This window comes from Phyllobates terribilis, unplaced genomic scaffold (genome assembly GCF_046119375.1).
Source record: "Phyllobates terribilis strain yellow unplaced genomic scaffold, ASM4611937v1 Scaffold_80__1_contigs__length_6766528, whole genome shotgun sequence".
Classification (NCBI taxonomy): domain Eukaryota; kingdom Metazoa; phylum Chordata; class Amphibia; order Anura; family Dendrobatidae; genus Phyllobates; species Phyllobates terribilis.
The window spans coordinates 1,897,957-1,923,888 of NW_027362840.1; positions in this window are offsets into that span (position 1 = coordinate 1,897,957).

Consider the following 25,932-nt stretch of genomic DNA (forward strand, 5'->3'; position numbering starts at 1 on the left):
ATTTAAGGACTCTGCTGCATTATTTAAGGACTTTGTTGCATTATTTAAGGACTCTGCTGCATTATTTAAGGACTTTGCTGCATTATTTAAGGACACTGCTGCATTATTTAAGGACTCTGCTGAAGCATTTGAGGACTCTGCTGCATTATTTAAGCACTTTGCGGCGGTATTTAAGGACTCTGTTGCATTATTTAAGTACTTTGTTGCATTATTTAAGGACTCTGCTGCATTAGTTAAGGAGTTTGCTGCATTATTTAAGGACTCTGCTGCATTATTTAACGACGTTGTTGCATTATTTAAGAACTGTGCTGCATTATTTAAGGACTTTGCTGCATTATTTAAGGATTATGCTGCATTATTTAATGACTTTGCTGAAGCATTTGAGGACTCTGCTGCATTATTAGAGGACTCTGCTGCATTATTTAAGGACTTGCTGCATTATTTAATGACTTTGTTGGATTTCTTAAGGACTCTGCTGCATTATTTAAGGAATTTGCTGCTATATTAAAGGACTCTGCTTCAGTATTTAAGGACTCTGCTGCGGTATTTAAGGACCCTGCTGCATTATTTTAGGACTCTGCTGCATTATTTAAGGACTTTGCTGCATTATTTAAGGAATCTGCTGCATTATTTAAGGACTTTGTTGCATTATCTAAGGACTCTGCTGCATTATTGAAGGACTTTGCTGCATTATTTAAGGACTCTGCTGCATTATTTAAGGACTTTGCTGCAATGTTTAAGGACTCTGCTTCAGTATTTAAGGACTCTGCTTAAGCATTTGAGGACTCTGCTGCATTATTTAATGACTTTGCTGAAGCATTTGAGGACTCTGCTGCATTATTAGAGGACTCTGCTGCATTATTTAATGACTTTGTTGGATTTTTTAAGGACTCTGCTGCATTATTTAAGGAATTTGCTGCTATATTAAAGGACTCTGCTTCAGTATTTAAGGACTCTGCTGCGGTATTTAAGGACTCTGCTGCATTATTTAAGGACTCTGCTGCATTATTTAAGGACTTTGCTGCATTATTAAAGGAATTTGTTGCATTATTTAAGGACTCTGCTGCATTATTTAAGGACTTTGCTGCAATATTTAAGGACTCTGCTTCAGTATTTAAGGACTCTGCTGCATTATTTAAGGACGTTGTTGCATTATTTAAGGACTCTGCTGCATTATTTAAGGACTTTACTGCATTATTTAAGGACTCTGCTGCATTATTTAAGGACTTTGTTGCATTATTTAAGGACTCTGCTGCATTAGTTAAGGACTTTGCTGCATTATTTAAGGACTCTGCTGCATTATTTAACGACGTTGTTGCATTATTTAAGAACTGTGCTGCATTATTTAAGGACTTTGCTCCATTATTTAAGGACTATGCTGCATTATTTAATGACTTTGCTGAAGCATTTGAGGACTCTGCTGCATTATTAGAGGACTCTGCTGCATTATTTAAGGACTTGCTGCATTATTTAATGACTTTGTTGGATTTTTTAAGGACTCTGCTGCATTATTTAAGGAATTTGCTGCTATATTAAAGGACTCTGCTTCAGTATTTATGGACTCTGCTGCGGTATTTAAGGACTCTGCTGCATTATTTAAGGACTCTGCTGCATTATTTAAGGACTTTGCTGCATTATTTAAGGAATCTGCTGCATTATTTAAGGACTTTGTTGCATTATCTAAGGACTCTGCTGCATTATTGAAGGACTTTGCTGCAATATTTAAGGACTCTGCTTCTATATTTAAGGACTCTGCTGCATTATTTAAGGAATCTGCTGCATTATTTAAGGACTTTGTTGCATTATCTAAGGACTCTGCTGCATTATTGAAGGACTTTGCTGCAATATTTAAGGACTCTGCTTCAGTATTTAAGGACTCTGCTGCATTATTTAAGGACTTTGTTGCATTATTTAAGGACTCTGCTGCATTATTTAAGGACTTTGTTGCATTATTTAAGGACTCTGCTGCATTATTTAAGGACTTTGCTGCAATATTTAAGGACTCTGCTTCAGTATTTAAGGACTCTGCTGCATTATTTAAGGACTCTGTTGCATTATTTAAGGACTCTGCTGCATTATTTAAGGACTTTGTTGCATTATTTAAGGACTCTGCTGCATTATTAGAGGACTTTGCTGCAATATTTAAGGACTCTGCTTCAGTATTTAAGGACTCTGCTGCATTATTTAAGGACTTTGTTGCATTATTTAAGGACTCTGCTGCATTATTTAAGCACTTTGCTACGGTATTTAAGGACTCTGTTGCATTATTTAAGGACTTTGTTGCATTATTTAAGGACTCTGCTGCATTAGTTAAGGACTTTGCTGCATTATTTAAGGACTCTGCTGCATTATTTACCGACGTTGTTGCATTATTTAAGAACTGTGCTGCTTTATTTAAGGACTTTGCATTATTTAAGGACTATGCTGCATTATTTAATGACTTTGCTGAAGCATTTGAGGACTCTGCTGCATTATTAGAGGACTCTGCTGCATTATTTAATGACTTTGTTGGATTTTTTAAGGACTCTGCTGCATTATTTAAGGAATTTGCTGCTATATTAAAGGACTCTGCTTCAGTATTTAAGGACTCTGCTGCAGTATTTAAGGACTTTGTTGCATTATTTAAGGACTCTGCTGCATTATTTAAGGACTTTGCTGCATTATTTAAGGACTTTGTTGCATTATTTAAGTACTCTGCTGCATTATTTAAGGACTTTGTTGCATTATTTAAGGACTCTGCTGCATTATTTAAGGACTTTGTTGCATTATTTAATGACTCTGCTGCATTATTTAAGGACTTTGCAGCAATATTTAATGACTCTGCTTCAGTATTTAAGGACTCTGCTGCATTATTTAAGGACTTTGTTGCATTATTTAAGGACTCTGCTGCATTATTTAAGGACGTTGTTGCATTATTTAAGGACTCTGCTGCATTATTTAAGGACTTTACTGCATTATTTAAGGACTCTGCTGCATTATTTAAGGACTTTGTTGCATTATTTAAGGACTCTGCTGCATTAGTTAAGGACTTTGCTGCATTATTTAAGGACTCTGCTGCATTATTTAACGACGTTGTTGCATTATTTAAGAACTGTGCTGCATTATTTAAGGACTTTGCTCCATTATTTAAGGACTATGCTGCATTATTTAATGACTTTGCTGAAGCATTTGAGGACTCTGCTGCATTATTAGAGGACTCTGCTGCATTATTTAAGGACTTGCTGCATTATTTAATGACTTTGTTGGATTTTTTAAGGACTCTGCTGCATTATTTAAGGAATTTGCTGCTATATTAAAGGACTCTGCTTCAGTATTTATGGACTCTGCTGCGGTATTTAAGGACTCTGCTGCATTATTTAAGGACTCTGCTGCATTATTTAAGGACTTTGCTGCATTATTTAAGGAATCTGCTGCATTATTTAAGGACTTTGTTGCATTATCTAAGGACTCTGCTGCATTATTGAAGGACTTTGCTGCAATATTTAAGGACTCTGCTTCTATATTTAAGGACTCTGCTGCATTATTTAAGGACTTTGTTGCATTATTTAAGGACTCTGCTGCATTATTTAAGGACTTTGCTGCATTATTTATGGACTCTGCTGCATTATTTAAGGACTTTGCTGCAATATTTAAGGACTCTGCTTCAGTATTTAAGGACTCTGCTGCATTATTTAAGGACTTTGTTGCATTATTTAAGGACTCTGCTGCATTATTTAAGGACTTTGCTGCATTATTTAAGGACTCTGCTGCATTATTTAAGGACTCTGCTGAAGCATTTGAGGACTCTGCTGCAATATTTAATCACTTTGCTGCGGTATTTAAGGACTCTGTTGCATTATTTAAGGACTTTGTTGCATTATTTAAGGACTCTGCTGCATTAGTTAAGGACTTTGCTGCATTATTTAAGGACTCTGCTGCATTATTTAACGACGTTGTTGCATTATTTAAGAACTGTGCTGCATTATTTAAGGACTTTGCTGCATTATTTAAGGACTATGCTGCATTATTTAATGACTTTGCTGAAGCATTTGAGGACTCTGCTGCATTATTAGAGGACTCTGCTGCATTATTTAATGACTTTGTTGGATTTTTTTAAGGACTCTGCTGCATTATTTAAAGAATTTGCTGCTATATTAAAGGACTCTGCTTCAGTATTTAAGGACTCTGCTGCGGTATTTAAGGACTCTGCTGCATTATTTAAGGACTCTGCTGCATTATTTAAGGACTTTTCTGCATTATTTAAGGACTCTGCAGCATTATTTAAGGACTTTGTTGCATTATTTAAGGACTCTAATGCATTATTTAAGGACTTTGCTGCAATATTTAAGGACTCTGCTGCATTAGTTAAGGACTTTGCTGCATTATTTAAGGACTCTGCTGCATTATTTAACGACTTTACTGCATTATTTAAGGATTCTGCTGCATTATTTAAGGACTTTGTTGCATTATTTAAGGACTCTGCTGCATTATTTAAGGACTTTACTGCATTATTTAAGGACTCTGCTGCATTATTTAAGGACTTTGTTGCATTATTTAAGGACTCTGCTGCATTAGTTAAGGACTTTGCTGCATTATTTAAGGACTCTGCTGCATTATTTAACGACTTTACTGCATTATTTAAGGATTCTGCTGCATTATTTAAGGACTTTGTTGCATTATTTAAGGACTCTGCTGCATTAGTTAAGGACTATGCTGCATTATTTAATGACTTTGCTGAAGCATTTGAGGACTCTGCTGCATTATTAGAGGACTCTGCTGCATTATTTAAGGACTTGCTGCATTATTTAATGACTTTGTTGGATTTTTTAAGGACTCTGCTGCGTTATTTAAGGAATTTGCTGCTATATTAAAGGACTCTGCTTCAGTATTTAAGGACTCTGCTGCGGTATTTAAGGACTCTGCTGCATTATTTAAGGACTCTGCTGCATTATTTAAGGACTTTGCTACATTATTTAAGGAATCTGCTGCATTATTTAAGGACTTTGTTGCATTATCTAAGGACTCTGCTGCATTATTGAAGGACTTTGCTGCAATATTTAAGGACTCTGCTTCAGTATTTAAGGACTCTGCTGCATTATTTAAGGACTTTGTTGCATTATTTAAGGACTCTGCTGCATTATTTAAGGACTTTGTTGCATTATTTAAGGACTCTGCTGCATTATTTAAGGACTTTGCTGCAATATTTAAGGACTCTGCTTCAGTATTTAAGGACTCTGCTGCATTATTTAAGGACTTTGTTGCATTATTTAAGGACTCTGCTGCATTATTTAAGGACTTTGTTGCATTATTTAAGGACTCTGCTGCATTATTAGAGGACTTTGCTGCAATATTTAAGGACTCTGCTTAAGTATTTAAGGACTCTGCTGCATTATTTAAGGACTTTGTTGCATTATTTAAGGACTCTGCTGCATTATTTAAGCACTTTGCTACGGTATTTAAGGACTCTGTTGCATTATTTAAGGACTTTGTTGCATTATTTAAGGACTCTGCTGCATTAGTTAAGGACTTTGCTGCATTATTTAAGGACTCTGCTGCATTATTTACCGACGTTGTTGCATTATTTAAGAACTGTGCTGCTTTATTTAAGGACTTTGCATTATTTAAGGACTATGCTGCATTATTTAATGACTTTGCTGAAGCATTTGAGGACTCTGCTGCATTATTAGAGGACTCTGCTGCATTATTTAATGACTTTGTTGGATTTTTTAAGGACTCTGCTGCATTATTTAAGGAATTTGCTGCTATATTAAAGGACTCTGCTTCAGTATTTAAGGACTCTGCTGCAGTATTTAAGGACTTTGTTGCATTATTTAAGGACTCTGCTGCATTATTTAAGGACTTTGCTGCATTATTTAAGGACTTTGTTGCATTATTTAAGTACTCTGCTGCATTATTTAAGGACTTTGTTGCATTATTTAAGGACTCTGCTGCATTATTTAAGGACTTTGTTGCATTATTTAATGACTCTGCTGCATTATTTAAGGACTTTGCAGCAATATTTAAGGACTCTGCTTCAGTATTTAAGGACTCTGCTGCATTATTTAAGGACTTTGTTGCATTATTTAAGGACTCTGCTGCATTATTTAAGGACTTTGCTTCATTATTTAAGGACAATGCTACATTATTTAAGGACTCTGCTGAAGCATTTGAGGACTCTGCTGCATTATTTAAGCCCTTTGCTGCGGTATTTAAGGACTCTGTTGCATTATTTAAGGACTTTGTTGCATTATTTAAGGACTCTGCTGCATTAGTTAAGGACTTTGCTGCATTATTTAAGGACTCTGCTGCATTATTTAACGACGTTGTTGCATTATTTAAGAACTGTTCTGCATTATTTAAGGACTTTGCTGCATTATTTAAGGAATATGCTGCATTATTTAATGAATTTGCTGAAGCATTTGAGGACTCTGCTGCATTATTAGAGGAATCTGCTGCATTATTTAAGGACTTGCTGCATTATTTAATGACTTTGTTGGATTTTTTAAGGACTCTGCTGCATTATTTAAGGACATTGTTGCATTATTTAATGACTGCTGCATTATTTAAGGACTTTGCAGCAATATTTAAGGACTCTGCTTCAGTATTTAAGGACTCTGCTGCATTATTTAAGGACTTTGTTGCATTATTTAAGGACTCTGCTGCATTATTTAAGGACTTTGCTGCATTATTTAAGGACACTGCTGCATTATTTAAGGACTCTGCTGAAGCATTTGAGGACTCTGCTGCATTATTTAAGCACTTTGCGGCGGTATTTAAGGACTCTGTTGCATTATTTAAGTACTTTGTTGCATTATTTAAGGACTCTGCTGCATTAGTTAAGGAGTTTGCTGCATTATTTAAGGACTCTGCTGCATTATTTAACGACGTTGTTGCATTATTTAAGAACTGTGCTGCATTATTTAAGGACTTTGCTGCATTATTTAAGGATTATGCTGCATTATTTAATGACTTTGCTGAAGCATTTGAGGACTCTGCTGCATTATTAGAGGACTCTGCTGCATTATTTAAGGACTTGCTGCATTATTTAATGACTTTGTTGGATTTCTTAAGGACTCTGCTGCATTATTTAAGGAATTTGCTGCTATATTAAAGGACTCTGCTTCAGTATTTAAGGACTCTGCTGCGGTATTTAAGGACCCTGCTGCATTATTTTAGGACTCTGCTGCATTATTTAAGGACTTTGCTGCATTATTTAAGGAATCTGCTGCATTATTTAAGGACTTTGTTGCATTATCTAAGGACTCTGCTGCATTATTGAAGGACTTTGCTGCATTATTTAAGGACTCTGCTGCATTATTTAAGGACTTTGCTGCAATGTTTAAGGACTCTGCTTCAGTATTTAAGGACTCTGCTTAAGCATTTGAGGACTCTGCTGCATTATTTAATGACTTTGCTGAAGCATTTGAGGACTCTGCTGCATTATTAGAGGACTCTGCTGCATTATTTAATGACTTTGTTGGATTTTTTAAGGACTCTGCTGCATTATTTAAGGAATTTGCTGCTATATTAAAGGACTCTGCTTCAGTATTTAAGGACTCTGCTGCGGTATTTAAGGACTCTGCTGCATTATTTAAGGACTCTGCTGCATTATTTAAGGACTTTGCTGCATTATTAAAGGAATTTGTTGCATTATTTAAGGACTCTGCTGCATTATTTAAGGACTTTGCTGCAATATTTAAGGACTCTGCTTCAGTATTTAAGGACTCTGCTGCATTATTTAAGGACGTTGTTGCATTATTTAAGGACTCTGCTGCATTATTTAAGGACTTTACTGCATTATTTAAGGACTCTGCTGCATTATTTAAGGACTTTGTTGCATTATTTAAGGACTCTGCTGCATTAGTTAAGGACTTTGCTGCATTATTTAAGGACTCTGCTGCATTATTTAACGACGTTGTTGCATTATTTAAGAACTGTGCTGCATTATTTAAGGACTTTGCTCCATTATTTAAGGACTATGCTGCATTATTTAATGACTTTGCTGAAGCATTTGAGGACTCTGCTGCATTATTAGAGGACTCTGCTGCATTATTTAAGGACTTGCTGCATTATTTAATGACTTTGTTGGATTTTTTAAGGACTCTGCTGCATTATTTAAGGAATTTGCTGCTATATTAAAGGACTCTGCTTCAGTATTTATGGACTCTGCTGCGGTATTTAAGGACTCTGCTGCATTATTTAAGGACTCTGCTGCATTATTTAAGGACTTTGCTGCATTATTTAAGGAATCTGCTGCATTATTTAAGGACTTTGTTGCATTATCTAAGGACTCTGCTGCATTATTGAAGGACTTTGCTGCAATATTTAAGGACTCTGCTTCTATATTTAAGGACTCTGCTGCATTATTTAAGGACTTTGTTGCATTATTTAAGGACTCTGCTGCATTATTTAAGGACTTTGCTGCATTATTTATGGACTCTGCTGCATTATTTAAGGACTTTGCTGCAATATTTAAGGACTCTGCTTCAGTATTTAAGGACTCTGCTGCATTATTTAAGGACTTTGTTGCATTATTTAAGGACTCTGCTGCATTATTTAAGGACTTTGCTGCATTATTTAAGGACTCTGCTGCATTATTTAAGGACTCTGCTGAAGCATTTGAGGACTCTGCTGCATTATTTAATCACTTTGCTGCGGTATTTAAGGACTCTGTTGCATTATTTAAGGACTTTGTTGCATTATTTAAGGACTCTGCTGCATTAGTTAAGGACTTTGCTGCATTATTTAAGGACTCTGCTGCATTATTTAACGACGTTGTTGCATTATTTAAGAACTGTGCTGCATTATTTAAGGACTTTGCTGCATTATTTAAGGACTATGCTGCATTATTTAATGACTTTGCTGAAGCATTTGAGGACTCTGCTGCATTATTAGAGGACTCTGCTGCATTATTTAATGACTTTGTTGGATTTTTTTAAGGACTCTGCTGCATTATTTAAAGAATTTGCTGCTATATTAAAGGACTCTGCTTCAGTATTTAAGGACTCTGCTGCGGTATTTAAGGACTCTGCTGCATTATTTAAGGACTCTGCTGCATTATTTAAGGACTTTTCTGCATTATTTAAGGAATCTGCTGCATTATTTAAGGACTTTGTTGCATTATCTAAGGACTCTGCTGCATTATTGAAGGACTTTGCTGCAATATTTAAGGACTCTGCTTCTATATTTAAGGACTCTGCTGCATTATTTAAGGACTTTGTTGCATTATTTAAGGACTCTGCTGCATTATTTAAGGACTTTGCTGCATTATTTATGGACTCTGCTGCATTATTTAAGGACTTTGCTGCAATATTTAAGGACTCTGCTTCAGTATTTAAGGACTCTGCTGCATTATTTAAGGACTTTGTTGCATTATTTAAGGACTCTGCTGCATTATTTAAGGACTTTGCTGCATTATTTAAGGACTCTGCTGCATTATTTAAGGACTCTGCTGAAGCATTTGAGGACTCTGCTGCAATATTTAATCACTTTGCTGCGGTATTTAAGGACTCTGTTGCATTATTTAAGGACTTTGTTGCATTATTTAAGGACTCTGCTGCATTAGTTAAGGACTTTGCTGCATTATTTAAGGACTCTGCTGCATTATTTAACGACGTTGTTGCATTATTTAAGAACTGTGCTGCATTATTTAAGGACTTTGCTGCATTATTTAAGGACTATGCTGCATTATTTAATGACTTTGCTGAAGCATTTGAGGACTCTGCTGCATTATTAGAGGACTCTGCTGCATTATTTAATGACTTTGTTGGATTTTTTTAAGGACTCTGCTGCATTATTTAAAGAATTTGCTGCTATATTAAAGGACTCTGCTTCAGTATTTAAGGACTCTGCTGCGGTATTTAAGGACTCTGCTGCATTATTTAAGGACTCTGCTGCATTATTTAAGGACTTTTCTGCATTATTTAAGGACTCTGCAGCATTATTTAAGGACTTTGTTGCATTATTTAAGGACTCTAATGCATTATTTAAGGACTTTGCTGCAATATTTAAGGACTCTGCTGCATTAGTTAAGGACTTTGCTGCATTATTTAAGGACTCTGCTGCATTATTTAACGACTTTACTGCATTATTTAAGGATTCTGCTGCATTATTTAAGGACTTTGTTGCATTATTTAAGGACTCTGCTGCATTAGTTAAGGACTATGCTGCATTATTTAATGACTTTGCTGAAGCATTTGAGGACTCTGCTGCATTATTAGAGGACTCTGCTGCATTATTTAAGGACTTGCTGCATTATTTAATGACTTTGTTGGATTTTTTAAGGACTCTGCTGCGTTATTTAAGGAATTTGCTGCTATATTAAAGGACTCTGCTTCAGTATTTAAGGACTCTGCTGCGGTATTTAAGGACTCTGCTGCATTATTTAAGGACTCTGCTGCATTATTTAAGGACTTTGCTACATTATTTAAGGAATCTGCTGCATTATTTAAGGACTTTGTTGCATTATCTAAGGACTCTGCTGCATTATTGAAGGACTTTGCTGCAATATTTAAGGACTCTGCTTCAGTATTTAAGGACTCTGCTGCATTATTTAAGGACTTTGTTGCATTATTTAAGGACTCTGCTGCATTATTTAAGGACTTTGTTGCATTATTTAAGGACTCTGCTGCATTATTTAAGGACTTTGCTGCAATATTTAAGGACTCTGCTTCAGTATTTAAGGACTCTGCTGCATTATTTAAGGACTTTGTTGCATTATTTAAGGACTCTGCTGCATTATTTAAGGACTTTGTTGCATTATTTAAGGACTCTGCTGCATTATTAGAGGACTTTGCTGCAATATTTAAGGACTCTGCTTCAGTATTTAAGGACTCTGCTGCATTATTTAAGGACTTTGTTGCATTATTTAAGGACTCTGCTGCATTATTTAAGCACTTTGCTACGGTATTTAAGGACTCTGTTGCATTATTTAAGGACTTTGTTGCATTATTTAAGGACTCTGCTGCATTAGTTAAGGACTTTGCTGCATTATTTAAGGACTCTGCTGCATTATTTACCGACGTTGTTGCATTATTTAAGAACTGTGCTGCTTTATTTAAGGACTTTGCATTATTTAAGGACTATGCTGCATTATTTAATGACTTTGCTGAAGCATTTGAGGACTCTGCTGCATTATTAGAGGACTCTGCTGCATTATTTAATGACTTTGTTGGATTTTTTAAGGACTCTGCTGCATTATCTAAGGAATTTGCTGCTATATTAAAGGACTCTGCTTCAGTATTTAAGGACTCTGCTGCAGTATTTAAGGACTTTGTTGCATTATTTAAGGACTCTGCTGCATTATTTAAGGACTTTGCTGCATTATTTAAGGACTTTGTTGCATTATTTAAGTACTCTGCTGCATTATTTAAGGACTTTGTTGCATTATTTAAGGACTCTGCTGCATTATTTAAGGACTTTGTTGCATTATTTAATGACTCTGCTGCATTATTTAAGGACTTTGCAGCAATATTTAATGACTCTGCTTCAGTATTTAAGGACTCTGCTGCATTATTTAAGGACTTTGTTGCATTATTTAAGGACTCTGCTGCATTATTTAAGGACTTTGCTGCATTATTTAAGGACAATGCTACATTATTTAAGGACTCTGCTGAAGCATTTGAGGACTCTGCTGCATTATTTAAGCCCTTTGCTGCGGTATTTAAGGACTCTGTTGCATTATTTAAGGACTTTGTTGCATTATTTAAGGACTCTGCTGCATTAGTTAAGGACTTTGCTGCATTATTTAAGGACTCTGCTGCATTATTTAACGACGTTGTTGCATTATTTAAGAACTGTTCTGCATTATTTAAGGACTTTGCTGCATTATTTAAGGAATATGCTGCATTATTTAATGAATTTGCTGAAGCATTTGAGGACTCTGCTGCATTATTAGAGGAATCTGCTGCATTATTTAAGGACTTGCTGCATTATTTAATGACTTTGTTGGATTTTTTAAGGACTCTGCTGCATTATTTAAGGACATTGTTGCATTATTTAATGACTGCTGCATTATTTAAGGACTTTGCAGCAATATTTAAGGACTCTGCTTCAGTATTTAAGGACTCTGCTGCATTATTTAAGGACTTTGTTGCATTATTTAAGGACTCTGCTGCATTATTTAAGGACTTTGCTGCATTATTTAAGGACACTGCTGCATTATTTAAGGACTCTGCTGAAGCATTTGAGGACTCTGCTGCATTATTTAAGCACTTTGCGGCGGTATCTAAGGACTCTGTTGCATTATTTAAGTACTTTGTTGCATTATTTAAGGACTCTGCTGCATTAGTTAAGGAGTTTGCTGCATTATTTAAGGACTCTGCTGCATTATTTAACGACGTTGTTGCATTATTTAAGAACTGTGCTGCATTATTTAAGGACTTTGCTGCATTATTTAAGGATTATGCTGCATTATTTAATGACTTTGCTGAAGCATTTGAGGACTCTGCTGCATTATTAGAGGACTCTGCTGCATTATTTAAGGACTTGCTGCATTATTTAATGACTTTGTTGGATTTCTTAAGGACTCTGCTGCATTATTTAAGGAATTTGCTGCTATATTAAAGGACTCTGCTTCAGTATTTAAGGACTCTGCTGCGGTATTTAAGGACCCTGCTGCATTATTTTAGGACTCTGCTGCATTATTTAAGGACTTTGCTGCATTATTTAAGGAATCTGCTGCATTATTTAAGGACTTTGTTGCATTATCTAAGGACTCTGCTGCATTATTGAAGGACTTTGCTGCATTATTTAAGGACTCTGCTGCATTATTTAAGGACTTTGCTGCAATGTTTAAGGACTCTGCTTCAGTATTTAAGGACTCTGCTTAAGCATTTGAGGACTCTGCTGCATTATTTAATGACTTTGCTGAAGCATTTGAGGACTCTGCTGCATTATTAGAGGACTCTGCTGCATTATTTAATGACTTTGTTGGATTTTTTAAGGACTCTGCTGCATTATTTAAGGAATTTGCTGCTATATTAAAGGACTCTGCTTCAGTATTTAAGGACTCTGCTGCGGTATTTAAGGACTTTGCTGCATTATTTAAGGAATTTGTTGCATTATTTAAGGACTCTGCTGCATTATTTAAGGACTTTGCTGCAATATTTAAGGACTCTGCTTCAGTATTTAAGGACTCTGCTGCATTATTTAAGGACGTTGTTGCATTATTTAAGGACTCTGCTGCATTATTTAAGGACTTTACTGCATTATTTAAGGACTCTGCTGCATTATTTAAGGACTTTGTTGCATTATTTAAGGACTCTGCTGCATTAGTTAAGGACTTTGCTGCATTATTTAAGGACTCTGCTGCATTATTTAACGACGTTGTTGCATTATTTAAGAACTGTGCTGCATTATTTAAGGACTTTGCTCCATTATTTAAGGACTATGCTGCATTATTTAATGACTTTGCTGAAGCATTTGAGGACTCTGCTGCATTATTAGAGGACTCTGCTGCATTATTTAAGGACTTGCTGCATTATTTAATGACTTTGTTGGATTTTTTAAGGACTCTGCTGCATTATTTAAGGAATTTGCTGCTATATTAAAGGACTCTGCTTCAGTATTTATGGACTCTGCTGCGGTATTTAAGGACTCTGCTGCATTATTTAAGGACTCTGCTGCATTATTTAAGGACTTTGCTGCATTATTTAAGGAATCTGCTGCATTATTTAAGGACTTTGTTGCATTATCTAAGGACTCTGCTGCATTATTGAAGGACTTTGCTGCAATATTTAAGGACTCTGCTTCTATATTTAAGGACTCTGCTGCATTATTTAAGGACTTTGTTGCATTATTTAAGGACTCTGCTGCATTATTTAAGGACTTTGCTGCATTATTTATGGACTCTGCTGCATTATTTAAGGACTTTGCTGCAATATTTAAGGACTCTGCTTCAGTATTTAAGGACTCTGCTGCATTATTTAAGGACTTTGTTGCATTATTTAAGGACTCTGCTGCATTATTTAAGGACTTTGCTGCATTATTTAAGGACTCTGCTGCATTATTTAAGGACTCTGCTGAAGCATTTGAGGACTCTGCTGCATTATTTAATCACTTTGCTGCGGTATTTAAGGACTCTGTTGCATTATTTAAGGACTTTGTTGCATTATTTAAGGACTCTGCTGCATTAGTTAAGGACTTTGCTGCATTATTTAAGGACTCTGCTGCATTATTTAACGACGTTGTTGCATTATTTAAGAACTGTGCTGCATTATTTAAGGACTTTGCTGCATTATTTAAGGACTATGCTGCATTATTTAATGACTTTGCTGAAGCATTTGAGGACTCTGCTGCATTATTAGAGGACTCTGCTGCATTATTTAATGACTTTGTTGGATTTTTTTAAGGACTCTGCTGCATTATTTAAAGAATTTGCTGCTATATTAAAGGACTCTGCTTCAGTATTTAAGGACTCTGCTGCGGTATTTAAGGACTCTGCTGCATTATTTAAGGACTCTGCTGCATTATTTAAGGACTTTTCTGCATTATTTAAGGACTCTGCTGCATTATTTAACGACTTTGTTGCATTATTTAAGGACTCTAATGCATTATTTAAGGACTTTGCTGCAATATTTAAGGACTCTGCTGCATTAGTTAAGGACTTTGCTGCATTATTTAAGGACTCTGCTGCATTATTTAACGACTTTACTGCATTATTTAAGGATTCTGCTGCATTATTTAAGGACTTTGTTGCATTATTTAAGGACTCTGCTGCATTAGTTAAGGACTATGCTGCATTATTTAATGACTTTGCTGAAGCATTTGAGGACTCTGCTGCATTATTAGAGGACTCTGCTGCATTATTTAAGGACTTGCTGCATTATTTAATGACTTTGTTGGATTTTTTAAGGACTCTGCTGCGTTATTTAAGGAATTTGCTGCTATATTAAAGGACTCTGCTTCAGTATTTAAGGACTCTGCTGCGGTATTTAAGGACTCTGCTGCATTATTTAAGGACTCTGCTGCATTATTTAAGGACTTTGCTGCATTATTTAAGGAATCTGCTGCATTATTTAAGGACTTTGTTGCATTATCTAAGGACTCTGCTGCATTATTGAAGGACTTTGCTGCAATATTTAAGGACTCTGCTTCAGTATTTAAGGACTCTGCTGCATTATTTAAGGACTTTGTTGCATTATTTAAGGACTCTGCTGCATTATTTAAGGACTTTGTTGCATTATTTAAGGACTCTGCTGCATTATTTAAGGACTTTGCTGCAATATTTAAGGACTCTGCTTCAGTATTTAAGGACTCTGCTGCATTATTTAAGGACTTTGTTGCATTATTTAAGGACTCTGCTGCATTATTTAAGGACTTTGTTGCATTATTTAAGGACTCTGCTGCATTATTAGAGGACTTTGCTGCAATATTTAAGGACTCTGCTTCAGTATTTAAGGACTCTGCTGCATTATTTAAGGACTTTGTTGCATTATTTAAGGACTCTGCTGCATTATTTAAGCACTTTGCTACGGTATTTAAGGACTCTGTTGCATTATTTAAGGACTTTGTTGCATTATTTAAGGACTCTGCTGCATTAGTTAAGGACTTTGCTGCATTATTTAAGGACTCTGCTGCATTATTTACCGACGTTGTTGCATTATTTAAGAACTGTGCTGCTTTATTTAAGGACTTTGCATTATTTAAGGACTATGCTGCATTATTTAATGACTTTGCTGAAGCATTTGAGGACTCTGCTGCATTATTAGAGGACTCTGCTGCATTATTTAATGACTTTGTTGGATTTTTTAAGGACTCTGCTGCATTATTTAAGGAATTTGCTGCTATATTAAAGGACTCTGCTTCAGTATTTAAGGACTCTGCTGCAGTATTTAAGGACTTTGTTGCATTATTTAAGGACTCTGCTGCATTATTTAAGGACTTTGCTGCATTATTTAAGGACTTTGTTGCATTATTTAAGTACTCTGCTGCATTATTTAAGGACTTTGTTGCATTATTTAAGGACTCTGCTGCATTATTTAAGGACTTTGTTGCATTATTTAATGACTCTGCTGCATTATTTAAGGACTTTGCAGCAATATTTAAGGACTCTGCTTCAGTATTTAAGGACTCTGCTGCATTATTTAAGGACTTTGTTGCATTATTTAAGGACTCTGCTGCATTATTTAAGGACTTTGCTGCATTATTTAAGGACAATGCTACATTATTTAAGGACTCTGCTGAAGCATTTGAGGACTCTGCTGCATTATTTAAGCCCTTTGCTGCGGTATTTAAGGACTCTGTTGCATTATTTAAGGACTTTGTTGCATTATTTAAGGACTCTGCTGCATTAGTTAAGGACTTTGCTGCATTATTTAAGGACTCTGCTGCATTATTTAACGACGTTGTTGCATTATTTAAGAACTGTTCTGCATTATTTAAGGACTTTGCTGCATTATTTAAGGAATATGCTGCATTATTTAATGAATTTGCTGAAGCATTTGAGGACTCTGCTGCATTATTAGAGGAATCTGCTGCATTATTTAAGGACTTGCTGCATTATTTAATGACTTTGTTGGATTTTTTAAGGACTCTGCTGCATTATTTAAGGACATTGTTGCATTATTTAATGACTGCTGCATTATTTAAGGACTTTGCAGCAATATTTAAGGACTCTGCTTCAGTATTTAAGGACTCTGCTGCATTATTTAAGGACTTTGTTGCATTATTTAAGGACTCTGCTGCATTATTTAAGGACTTTGCTGCATTATTTAAGGACACTGCTGCATTATTTAAGGACTCTGCTGAAGCATTTGAGGACTCTGCTGCATTATTTAAGCACTTTGCGGCGGTATTTAAGGACTCTGTTGCATTATTTAAGTACTTTGTTGCATTATTTAAGGACTCTGCTGCATTAGTTAAGGAGTTTGCTGCATTATTTAAGGACTCTGCTGCATTATTTAACGACGTTGTTGCATTATTTAAGAACTGTGCTGCATTATTTAAGGACTTTGCTGCATTATTTAAGGATTATGCTGCATTATTTAATGACTTTGCTGAAGCATTTGAGGACTCTTCTGCATTATTAGAGGACTCTGCTGCATTATTTAAGGACTTGCTGCATTATTTAATGACTTTGTTGGATTTCTTAAGGACTCTGCTGCATTATTTAAGGAATTTGCTGCTATATTAAAGGACTCTGCTTCAGTATTTAAGGACTCTGCTGCGGTATTTAAGGACCCTGCTGCATTATTTTAGGACTCTGCTGCATTATTTAAGGACTTTGCTGCATTATTTAAGGAATCTGCTGCATTATTTAAGGACTTTGTTGCATTATCTAAGGACTCTGCTGCATTATTGAAGGACTTTGCTGCATTATTTAAGGACTCTGCTGCATTATTTAAGGACTTTGCTGCAATGTTTAAGGACTCTGCTTCAGTATTTAAGGACTCTGCTTAAGCATTTGAAGACTCTGCTGCATTATTTAATGACTTTGCTGAAGCATTTGAGGACTCTGCTGCATTATTAGAGGACTCTGCTGCATTATTTAATGACTTTGTTGGATTTTTTAAGGACTCTGCTGCATTATTTAAGGAATTTGCTGCTATATTAAAGGACTCTGCTTCAGTATTTAAGGACTCTGCTGCGGTATTTAAGGACTCTGCTGCATTATTTAAGGACTCTGCTGCATTATTTAAGGACTTTGCTGCATTATTTAAGGAATTTGTTGCATTATTTAAGGACTCTGCTGCATTATTTAAGGACTTTGCTGCAATATTTAAGGACTCTGCTTCAGTATTTAAGGACTCTGCTGCATTATTTAAGGACGTTGTTGCATTATTTAAGGACTCTGCTGCATTATTTAAGGACTTTACTGCATTATTTAAGGACTCTGCTGCATTATTTAAGGACTTTGTTGCATTATTTAAGGACTCTGCTGCATTAGTTAAGGACTTTGCTGCATTATTTAAGGACTCTGCTGCATTATTTAACGACGTTGTTGCATTATTTAAGAACTGTGCTGCATTATTTAAGGACTTTGCTCCATTATTTAAGGACTATGCTGCATTATTTAATGACTTTGCTGAAGCATTTGAGGACTCTGCTGCATTATTAGAGGACTCTGCTGCATTATTTAAGGACTTGCTGCATTATTTAATGACTTTGTTGGATTTTTTAAGGACTCTGCTGCATTATTTAAGGAATTTGCTGCTATATGAAAGGACTCTGCTTCAGTATTTATGGACTCTGCTGCGGTATTTAAGGACTCTGCTGCATTATTTAAGGACTCTGCTGCATTATTTAAGGACTTTGCTGCATTATTTAAGGAATCTGCTGCATTATTTAAGGACTTTGTTGCATTATCTAAGGACTCTGCTGCATTATTGAAGGACTTTGCTGCAATATTTAAGGACTCTGCTTCTATATTTAAGGACTCTGCTGCATTATTTAAGGACTTTGTTGCATTATTTAAGGACTCTGCTGCATTATTTAAGGACTTTGCTGCATTATTTATGGACTCTGCTGCATTATTTAAGGACTTTGCTGCAATATTTAAGGACTCTGCTTCAGTATTTAAGGACTCTGCTGCATTATTTAAGGACTTTGTTGCATTATTTAAGGACTCTGCTGCATTATTTAAGGACTTTGCTGCATTATTTAAGGACTCTGCTGCATTATTTAAGGACTCTGCTGAAGCATTTGAGGACTCTGCTGCATTATTTAATCACTTTGCTGCGGTATTTAAGGACTCTGTTGCATTATTTAAGTACTTTGTTGCATTATTTAAGGACTCTGCTGCATTAGTTAAGGACTTTGCTGCATTATTTAAGGACTCTGCTGCATTATTTAACGACGTTGTTGCATTATTTAAGAACTGTGCTGCATTATTTAAGGACTTTGCTGCATTATTTAAGGACTATGCTGCATTATTTAATGACTTTGCTGAAGCATTTGAGGACTCTGCTGCATTATTAGAGGACTCTGCTGCATTATTTAATGACTTTGTTGGATTTTTTTAAGGACTCTGCTGCATTATTTAAAGAATTTGCTGCTATATTAAAGGACTCTGCTTCAGTATTTAAGGACTCTGCTGCGGTATTTAAGGACTCTGCTGCATTATTTAAGGACTCTGCTGCATTATTTAAGGACTTTTCTGCATTATTTAAGGACTCTGCTGCATTATTTAAGGACTTTGTTGCATTATTTAAGGACTCTAATGCATTATTTAAGGACTTTGCTGCAATATTTAAGGACTCTGCTGCATTAGTTAAGGACTTTGCTGCATTATTTAAGGACTCTGCTGCATTATTTAACGACTTTACTGCATTATTTAAGGATTCTGCTGCATTATTTAAGGACTTTGTTGCATTATTTAAGGACTCTGCTGCATTAGTTAAGGACTATGCTGCATTATTTAATGACTTTGCTGAAGCATTTGAGGACTCTGCTGCATTATTAGAGGACTCTGCTGCATTATTTAAGGACTTGCTGCATTATTTAATGACTTTGTTGGATTTTTTAAGGACTCTGCTGCGTTATTTAAGGAATTTGCTGCTATATTAAAGGACTCTGCTTCAGTATTTAAGGACTCTGCTGCGGTATTTAAGGACTCTGCTGCATTATTTAAGGACTCTGCTGCATTATTTAAGGACTTTGCTGCATTATTTAAGGAATCTGCTGCATTATTTAAGGACTTTGTTGCATTATCTAAGGACTCTGCTGCATTATTGAAGGACTTTGCTGCAATATTTAAGGACTCTGCTTCAGTATTTAAGGACTCTGCTGCATTATTTAAGGACTTTGTTGCATTATTTAAGGACTCTGCTGCATTATTTAAGGACTTTGTTGCATTATTTAAGGACTCTGCTGCATTATTTAAGGACTTTGCTGCAATATTTAAGGACTCTGCTTCAGTATTTAAGGACTCTGCTGCATTATTTAAGGACTTTGTTGCATTATTTAAGGACTCTGCTGCATTATTTAAGGACTTTGTTGCATTATTTAAGGACTCTGCTGCATTATTAGAGGACTTTGCTGCAATATTTAAGGACTCTGCTTCAGTATTTAAGGACTCTGCTGCATTATTTAAGGACTTTGTTGCATTATTTAAGGACTCTGCTGCATTATTTAAGCACTTTGCTGCGGTATTTAAGGACTCTGTTGCATTATTTAAGGACTTTGTTGCATTATTTAAGGACTCTGCTGCATTAGTTAAGGACTTTGCTGCATTATTTAAGGACTCTGCTGCATTATTTACCGACGTTGTTGCATTATTTAAGAACTGTGCTGCTTTATTTAAGGACTTTGCATTATTTAAGGACTATGCTGCATTATTTAATGACTTTGCTGAAGCATTTGAGGACTCTGCTGCATTATTAGAGGACTCTGCTGCATTATTTAATGACTTTGTTGGATTTTTTAAGGACTCTGCTGCATTATTTAAGGAATTTGCTGCTATATTAAAGGACTCTGCTTCAGTATTTAAGGACTCTGCTGCAGTATTTAAGGACTCTGCTGCATTATTTAAGGACTCTGCTGCATTATTTAAGGACTTTGCTGCATTATTTAAGGACTCTGCTGCATTATTTAAGGACTTTGTTGCATTATTTAAGGACTCTAATGCATTATTTAAGGACTTTGCTGCAATATTTAAGGACTCTGCTTCAGTATTTAAGGACTCTGCTGCATTATTTAAGGACGTTGTTGCATTATTTAAGGACTCTGCTGCATTATTTAAGGACTTTACTGCATTATTTAAGGACTCTGCTGCATTATTTAAGGACTTTCTTGCATTATTTAAGGACTCTGCTGCATTAGTTAAGGACTTTGCTGCATTATTTAAGGACTCTGCTGCATTATTTAACGACGTTGTTGCATTACTTAAGAACTGTGCTGCATTATTTAAGGACTTTGCTGCATTATTTAAGGACTATGCTGCATTATTTAATGACTTTGCTGAAGCATTTGAGGACTCTGCTGCATTATTAGAGGACTCTGCTGCATTATTTAAGGACTTGCTGCATTATTTAATGACTTTGTTGGATTTTTTTATGGACTCTGCTGCATTATTTAAGGAATTTGCTGCTATATTAAAGGACTCTGCTTCAGTATTTAAGGACTCTGCTGCGGTATTTAAGGACTCTGCTGCATTATTTAAGGACTCTGCTGCATTATTTAATGACTTTGCTGCATTATTTAAGGACTCTGCTGTATTATTTAACGACGTTGTTGCATTATTTAAGAACTGTTCTGCATTATTTAAGGACTTTGCTGCATTATTTAAGGAATATGCTGCATTATTTAATGAATTTGCTGAAGCATTTGAGGACTCTGCTGCATTATTAGAGGAATCTGCTGCATTATTTAAGGACTTGCTGCATTATTTAATGACTTTGTTGGATTTTTTAAGGACTCTGCTGCATTATTTAAGGACATTGTTGCATTATTTAATGACTGCTGCATTATTTAAGGACTTTGCAGCAATATTTAAGGACTCTGCTTCAGTATTTAAGGACTCTGCTGCATTATTTAAGGACTTTGTTGCATTATTTAAGGACTCTGCTGCATTATTTAAGGACTTTGCTGCATTATTTAAGGACACTGCTGCATTATTTAAGGACTCTGCTGAAGCATTTGAGGACTCTGCTGCATTATTTAAGCACTTTGCGGCGGTATTTAAGGACTCTGTTGCATTATTTAAGTACTTTGTTGCATTATTTAAGGACTCTGCTGCATTAGTTAAGGAGTTTGCTGCATTATTTAAGGACTCTGCTGCATTATTTAACGACGTTGTTGCATTATTTAAGAACTGTGCTGCATTATTTAAGGACTTTGCTGCATTATTTAAGGATTATGCTGCATTATTTAATGACTTTGCTGAAGCATTTGAGGACTCTGCTGCATTATTAGAGGACTCTGCTGCATTATTTAAGGACTTGCTGCATTATTTAATGACTTTGTTGGATTTCTTAAGGACTCTGCTGCATTATTTAAGGAATTTGCTGCTATATTAAAGGACTCTGCTTCAGTATTTAAGGACTCTGCTGCGGGATTTAAGGACCCTGCTGCATTATTTTAGGACTCTGCTGCATTATTTAAGGACTTTGCTGCATTATTTAAGGAATCTGCTGCATTATTTAAGGACTTTGTTGCATTATCTAAGGACTCTGCTGCATTATTGAAGGACTTTGCTGCATTATTTAAGGACTCTGCTGCATTATTTAAGGACTTTGCTGCAATGTTTAAGGACTCTGCTTCAGTATTTAAGGACTCTGCTTAAGCATTTGAGGACTCTGCTGCATTATTTAATGACTTTGCTGAAGCATTTGAGGACTCTGCTGCATTATTAGAGGACTCTGCTGCATTATTTAATGACTTTGTTGGATTTTTTAAGGACTCTGCTGCATTATTTAAGGAATTTGCTGCTATATTAAAGGACTCTGCTTCAGTATTTAAGGACTCTGCTGCGGTATTTAAGGACTCTGCTGCATTATTTAAGGACTCTGCTGCATTATTTAAGGACTTTGCTGCATTATTTAAGGAATTTGTTGCATTATTTAAGGACTCTGCTGCATTATTTAAGGACTTTGCTGCAATATTTAAGGACTCTGCTTCAGTATTTAAGGACTCTGCTGCATTATTTAAGGACGTTGTTGCATTATTTAAGGACTCTGCTGCATTATTTAAGGACTTTACTGCATTATTTAAGGACTCTGCTGCATTATTTAAGGACTTTGTTGCATTATTTAAGGACTCTGCTGCATTAGTTAAGGACTTTGCTGCATTATTTAAGGACTCTGCTGCATTATTTAACGACGTTGTTGCATTATTTAAGAACTGTGCTGCATTATTTAAGGACTTTGCTCCATTATTTAAGGACTATGCTGCATTATTTAATGACTTTGCTGAAGCATTTGAGGACTCTGCTGCATTATTAGAGGACTCTGCTGCATTATTTAAGGACTTGCTGCATTATTTAATGACTTTGTTGGATTTTTTAAGGACTCTGCTGCATTATTTAAGGAATTTGCTGCTATATTAAAGGACTCTGCTTCAGTATTTATGGACTCTGCTGCGGTATTTAAGGACTCTGCTGCATTATTTAAGGACTCTGCTGCATTATTTAAGGACTTTGCTGCATTATTTAAGGAATCTGCTGCATTATTTAAGGACTTTGTTGCATTATCTAAGGACTCTGCTGCATTATTGAAGGACTTTGCTGCAATATTTAAGGACTCTGCTTCTATATTTAAGGACTCTGCTGCATTATTTAAGGACTTTGTTGCATTATTTAAGGACTCTGCTGCATTATTTAAGGACTTTGCTGCATTATTTATGGACTCTGCTGCATTATTTAAGGACTTTGCTGCAATATTTAAGGACTCTGCTTCAGTATTTAAGGACTCTGCTGCATTATTTAAGGGCTTTGTTGCATTATTTAAGGACTCTGCTGCATTATTTAAGGACTTTGCTGCATTATTTAAGGACTCTGCTGCATTATTTAAGGACTCTGCTGAAGCATTTGAGGACTCTGCTGCATTATTTAATCACTTTGCTGCGGTATTTAAGGACTCTGTTGCATTATTTAAGGACTTTGTTGCATTATTTAAGGACTCTGCTGCATTAGTTAAGGACTTTGCTGCATTATTTAAGGACTCTGCTGCATTATTTAACGACGTTGTTGCATTATTTAAGAACTGTGCTGCATTATTTAAGGACTTTGCTGCATTATTTAAGGACTATGCTGCATTATTTAATGACTTTGCTGAAGCATTTGAGGACTCTGCTGCATTATTAGAGGACTCTGCTGCATTATTTAATGACTTTGTTGGATTTTTTTAAGGACTCTGCTGCATTATTTAAAGAATTTGCTGCTATATTAAAGGACTCTGCTTCAGTATTTAAGGACTCTGCTGCGGTATTTAAGGACTCTGCTGCATTATTTAAGGACTCTGCTGCATTATTTAAGGACTTTTCTGCATTATTTAAGGACTCTGCTGCATTATTTAAGGACTTTGTTGCATTATTTAAGGACTCTAATGCATTATTTAAGGACTTTGCTGCAATATTTAAGGACTCTGCTGCATTAGTTAAGGACTTTGCTGCATTATTTAAGGACTCTGCTGCATTATTTAACGACTTTACTGCATTATTTAAGGATTCTGCTGCATTATTTAAGGACTTTGTTGCATTATTTAAGGACTCTGCTGCATTAGTTAAGGACTATGCTGCATTATTTAATGACTTTGCTGAAGCATTTGAGGACTCTGCTGCATTATTAGAGGACTCTGCTGCATTATTTAAGGACTTGCTGCATTATTTAATGACTTTGTTGGATTTTTTAAGGACTCTGCTGCATTATTTAAGGAATTTGCTGCTATATTAAAGGACTCTGCTTCAGTATTTAAGGACTCTGCTGCGGTATTTAAGGACTCTGCTGCATTATTTAAGGACTCTGCTGCATTATTTAAGGACTTTGCTGCATTATTTAAGGAATTTGTTGCATTATTTAAGGACTCTGCTGCATTATTTAAGGACTTTGCTGCAATATTTAAGGACTCTGCTTCAGTATTTAAGGACTCTGCTGCATTATTTAAGGACGTTGTTGCATTATTTAAGGACTCTGCTGCATTATTTAAGGACTTTACTGCATTATTTAAGGACTCTGCTGCATTATTTAAGGACTTTGTTGCATTATTTAAGGACTCTGCTGCATTAGTTAAGGACTTTGCTGCATTATTTAAGGACTCTGCTGCATTATTTAACGACGTTGTTGCATTATTTAAGAACTGTGCTGCATTATTTAAGGACTTTGCTCCATTATTTAAGGACTATGCTGCATTATTTAATGACTTTGCTGAAGCATTTGAGGACTCTGCTGCATTATTAGAGGACTCTGCTGCATTATTTAAGGACTTGCTGCATTATTTAATGACTTTGTTGGATTTTTTAAGGACTCTGCTGCATTATTTAAGGAATTTGCTGCTATATGAAAGGACTCTGCTTCAGTATTTATGGACTCTGCTGCGGTATTTAAGGACTCTGCTGCATTATTTAAGGACTCTGCTGCATTATTTAAGGACTTTGCTGCATTATTTAAGGAATCTGCTGCATTATTTAAGGACTTTGTTGCATTATCTAAGGACTCTGCTGCATTATTGAAGGACTTTGCTGCAATATTTAAGGACTCTGCTTCTATATTTAAGGACTCTGCTGCATTATTTAAGGACTTTGTTGCATTATTTAAGGACTCTGCTGCATTATTTAAGGACTTTGCTGCATTATTTATGGACTCTGCTGCATTATTTAAGGACTTTGCTGCAATATTTAAGGACTCTGCTTCAGTATTTAAGGACTCTGCTGCATTATTTAAGGACTTTGTTGCATTATTTAAGGACTCTGCTGCATTATTTAAGGACTTTGCTGCATTATTTAAGGACTCTGCTGCATTATTTAAGGACTCTGCTGAAGCATTTGAGGACTCTGCTGCATTATTTAATCACTTTGCTGCGGTATTTAAGGACTCTGTTGCATTATTTAAGGACTTTGTTGCATTATTTAAGGACTCTGCTGCATTAGTTAAGGACTTTGCTGCATTATTTAAGGACTCTGCTGCATTATTTAACGACGTTGTTGCATTATTTAAGAACTGTGCTGCATTATTTAAGGACTTTGCTGCATTATTTAAGGACTATGCTGCATTATTTAATGACTTTGCTGAAGCATTTGAGGACTCTGCTGCATTATTAGAGGACTCTGCTGCATTATTTAATGACTTTGTTGGATTTTTTTAAGGACTCTGCTGCATTATTTAAAGAATTTGCTGCTATATTAAAGGACTCTGCTTCAGTATTTAAGGACTCTGCTGCGGTATTTAAGGACTCTGCTGCATTATTTAAGGACTCTGCTGCATTATTTAAGGACTTTTCTGCATTATTTAAGGACTCTGCTGCATTATTTAAGGACTTTGTTGCATTATTTAAGGACTCTAATGCATTATTTAAGGACTTT